Below are 4,807 nucleotides of genomic sequence, written 5' to 3' on the forward strand. Positions count from 1 at the left end.
CCAAAGAAAAAAACTGACTATAAACTCAAAAATTAGAAGCTCAATCTCCATAATAATAGGATTTCTCCATTTCAGTGCTCGACCCTTTAGAGGATTCAGGTGTGCTTCCACACACCTGAATCTTATGGCTGAATAACCTCCTCAGCATGCAGTCACCTTTTCTAGAGTCCTATTGAAAACCTGATTAACATAACTAGTCTTTTATAAAAAAAAAAAAGGAATGTTGATGATCCATCAATAAGTACCAGAGATAATATAGGACGAAATAAAGGAAGGTAATTATCTAAAGAACAGAAGCTTCCATTCATGAGCTTAACAATAAATAGCTTATGCACTGAACTTTAGCTGGGCAACATAACTTTGCTTATGGCATAAAAACAAAGTGTTAAGAGAGATATAATTTGTCTTTTAGAATTTTTTTATGTTTTATTGCTTTGGTGAAGAGGACCAAATAAATGAATCTGGACAGAAATCCTTCTGATTAACCTAGGGAGAAATTCGATTTAATATTTCAGTCAAGCGTTGTTAAAGTTGCTTAACTGTTATTTTAGTACTTTTTTCCCCCAATAAAAGTTGCCATATATTTAAAGTTTTAAACTTTTATATCTGTTATAGCCATACTGTGATGAAAACAGATTTTTTAAATTTCATAATAGAAATAAAATTCACCCTTCAGATTAAATAGCTTATGTTTTTGTAATAAGGATTTTGTTTTTTTGTTTTTTTCAAAAATGAGGGTTCTAAATCATTTGTCTTTCAGAATAAGCATATATATTTAAATATATATATATTCATAGAATATGTTATAAATGTAGATTATATATTATAATACTGTGTACGTATTAAAAAAAAAGTTGTTTATTTTTGAAAATTAAGCTGATAGGGCCCTAAAAATTAAAGTGTTAGTTCCTTAATTTGATCATAAAAAATTAAGGTTCACTGTGGCTGGCTATTTATAAAACAAGTTGCTAATGCATTTTGGGTCCAACTATGAAAAAAAACATTTATTATGAGGTTGAACAGGTAGGCACCAAGTGGCAGGCACCAGAAAAAGCATGCCTCAAGCATTTCCTACTTCCTACATGTCCTTCTTGTCTTGTTGAAGGGGCCAAATAAATGGATTTGTACAGAAACCGGGCTGATTCCTCCTCTAGGAAGCAAATAGGAAAATATGGCACATTTAAATACAGCTTCTTTGTTAAATTTGCTCGATTGCACTTTCAGACTTTCCCAGCAATAAATCATGTGTTCCTTTGCGCACAATAATCAGCGGGCTTTTCGTCTGCTCCCCCCGCACACATGAACTGCATTGGTACACAAAACGCACAACAAAAACAACGCACAGCGCGGAGAGAGGCGCTGTTGTTGATTAATTGCTGAGAGGGGGAGTCCGGCGGCTGTCTGTCTGTTCAAACACTCTCTGGTGAATCCTACAAGGATGTAAACAAACTTCATCCCCCTGCTCCGGATCCTGCTCGGCGCAGAGAACAACAAAAAGCTGCTTTCTGTGTTTTTTTCCTCTCTGGCCAGGTGTCATGGCTGGGTCCTTGACGGCTCCTGTCTTCCCCGGTGCCCCTGCGGGCCTTCGAATACATTACAATAATTAAGCCTTCCGTGATTTAGCCTCCTTGGAGAAAAGTCCAACAATGTAATTAAGGGCAAGCTCGCTGTATTAGGTATGAATATTCAAAACTGTGTCAATTAATTAGCCGGTGCATCTCTCCTGTAATGTCTGGGTCCTTAAAGCCCACTCCAAAGGTCATCCGTGTCAACTGAGAGCATATTTTAAAGGCATCAGGTAATTGCAAGGGAAATTACCTTTTAAGCGCCACAGAAACAAGAGAATATTTCAGATGAACTGATAAATAAAGAAAAGGATTGTTTTTTTGTTTTGCAGGCGTCTGGGAAAAAAGAAAAAAAATGAGAAGTGCAACTCTAAAGGCCCTTGGAGGCCAACGTGGGTAAAAGCATCCCTTAAAACGCCCGGGAAAGATCAATATTAAATCTGTTTTCGCAAAGGGGGCCGTTAAATAGACACTGCGGCTAATCTGCATAACAAAATTAATTAGGCAGTCCGCCGCATTCTTCAGCGCCTCACCAAACTCCTGGACAAATAACTAGTTGTGTAAAGCGCACCTTCTGGGCATATGGAACATATGTTGGAATTATCCTTAATTGACTAATTACATAAATTACTCATTAAGTTTACAGCACATCAATTATAAAAGATGTATCAATTAATTTTGCATAAATTACAGGCGGCACTCCGCACAATGAGGGCGACGGGGGGAAGGAGGGTGGCAAGGAAGGGGGGAGAGGGAGGCATCCTCTCCAAAGGTGTGTGCGCGTTTGTGTGCGCGCGTGCAAACGGGTGCGCGCGTGAGCGACGGTCGTTTGTTTGTTTCCAGCCTCTAATAATTATTTGCTCAGCTTAAGGGCAGAGATATCCGTTCTCTGTCTCCAACTCGCGAAGGGAAATGTGGGGGTAATGGCAATTATACTAATAATAATAATCTTAAAGACCTTTCTCTCCAACTCATAAGGGGCGCATCGTCGCGGAGAGAGCCATTAAAATCAATTAGCGAGGCCTATTGTTTTCAATGGAAAATTAAGCCGGTTTAGGACCGCACAGAGCAAACGCCGCGAGGCTTATTTGTGCAATGAGGTATTATTTAAAAGAAAAGATCTTCCCGTTTTTTCCCCATAAAACAGCGAGAAAGCTGTCCATTGTGTCTGCCTGTTGACTGTTTTCTGGGTTCTTAGGAGAAAAAAGAAAACTCTCCTTGGTGGCTGAATATTTGATCATTCTATTTTTCCTGAATTTTTGTTACACTAAAAATGCCGCATTCTGCAAAATGATCCCAGACACTTGGAGAGTAGCATTGTTCTGACCTTTTTATTATGATGGTGGAGAGGCCTGCTGAAAGTCATCCCAAAAAAATATGCTTGACTTTGTTTTTTGTTAAATATACTTTATAAAAGCACTCTTATTGGTAGCCTATCAATGGCCATGAAAGTTTATTTACTTTGCTTAATTTAATTTTATTTCTGTACATTATATTCTCACTATGTAACTACTCCTGGGTGGTACCAAAAAAAAAAAGGAAAAAAAAGAAAAGATACCAATATTAATTTTTTCCTTCATTAAAGTAGGACTTGTGATGTTAATGCATATCTGGGACCTTAGCTTTCAAACATGTTTGGGTTGAATTTTATTTGGGGTTCGTGTATTTATTTTATTTTTTTCCTGCTTTTATTGTCATTACACTGTCACAAGTACAGAACAATGAAATTAACTCTCTGGAGTGGACTGGGGTTGGAAGAACCTCAGGATTCCAAGCTCTATGCTCTAGGCCGCCCCTCCCCAACTAACTTTAAACATGATGGTTAGGTTTTTATCAGTCATTTCATACAATATTTGCAATCTGTTTTATATTAGTTTATTTTCCCCTTTCACTGGGTTGATTGGTTCATCCTAATACAGTGCAACAACTCTGTGTGATTCTGTAAACCAGGTAAAGGCAACGGATGGATGCATAGCTGATTTACTTTGGATAAACTAAAAAACTTTTTTAACAGTTTTTATGAGTCTCGGTAATGTGATGTGTCACATGTGTCATAAATGTTTAGAAAATCATGCCTATAATGCTGGGTCTTTCTTCATAGTAGCTCAATGAAATTTGTTTAAGGAAAATATTTTTTATGTATAAAACACAATTCAGTACAAAGACAATTCAAAGTGCTTTACATTCATAAAACAATATAATATCAGTAAAATAAAAGCACATAGCAAATAACAGAAAGCATATGAAACAGTTGGATCACGACCTTAAACTAATAATACCTCAGTTACCAGTTTAATTTCAACAGTCAAAGACAGTTCTAAACAAATGGGTTTTTAACTTTGAGTTAAAAAAGATCTGGTAGTTTGTTCTTGATAAGCGGATCGTAGGAACTAAATGCTGCTTCTCCATGTTTGGTTCCAGTTCTGAGTGTACAGAGTAGGCTGGACCTAGAAGACCTGAGTGGTCTGGGAGGTTGATAAATTGACAAGAAGTCTGTCATGTATTGAGGTGCTGATCCATTCAGTGATTTATGGACTGACAGAAGGATTTTAAAGTCTATTCTCTGAGCTACAAAGAGCCAGTGGATGGAGTTCAGAACTGGGCTGATGTGCTCTACTTTCTTAGTTCTAGTGAGAACACGGGCAGCAGCATTTTGGATCAGCTGCAGCTGTCTGATGGACTTTTAAATATTTCCATTCCTGTATTTAGATTTTCATGATAAGCTGCAAATGTTGCATCCTTTAGGTTTAGAAAATTGCATCCCACTTGAGCCACTTGTTCAATAAAAAAGGAAATAAACACAAGACACGGTAGACTCAATAACTGACCTTCTGAAACCAAAATAACATTGTTGACAGGATGCTCCGTCTTTGGATATAATTCCTTAAAAATACAACTGGTAGATATGGTATTGCTTTCTTTTGGGTTTTATTTTTCAATTCATTATTTTTGTACATATGGAGTGGGACCAGAGTACTATACAGCTTCTAGCAGATTTTCTTCTAGGAAAAGGGTTTATAGCACATGATGCTGCAAGCACTGTGTTCTGTCATAGGAAACGGTTTGTCCTCCATTTGATTTGCAGTATTGCCATAGTTTTCTGACATTGCCATTGTAGGTTAAGGGTCACTTATGCTCTAATAAGAACAAAATTCCTATTGCCACAAATTTGTAGCCTGACGTAGTCCTACTCAATTCTAGTCAGAATATGAGTCTGATACTGCTCCATAGAGCTGTGATTA

Source organism: Cyprinodon variegatus, unplaced genomic scaffold, assembly GCF_000732505.1.
Source record: "Cyprinodon variegatus isolate N-32 unplaced genomic scaffold, C_variegatus-1.0 Scaffold178, whole genome shotgun sequence".
NCBI lineage: Eukaryota > Metazoa > Chordata > Actinopteri > Cyprinodontiformes > Cyprinodontidae > Cyprinodon > Cyprinodon variegatus.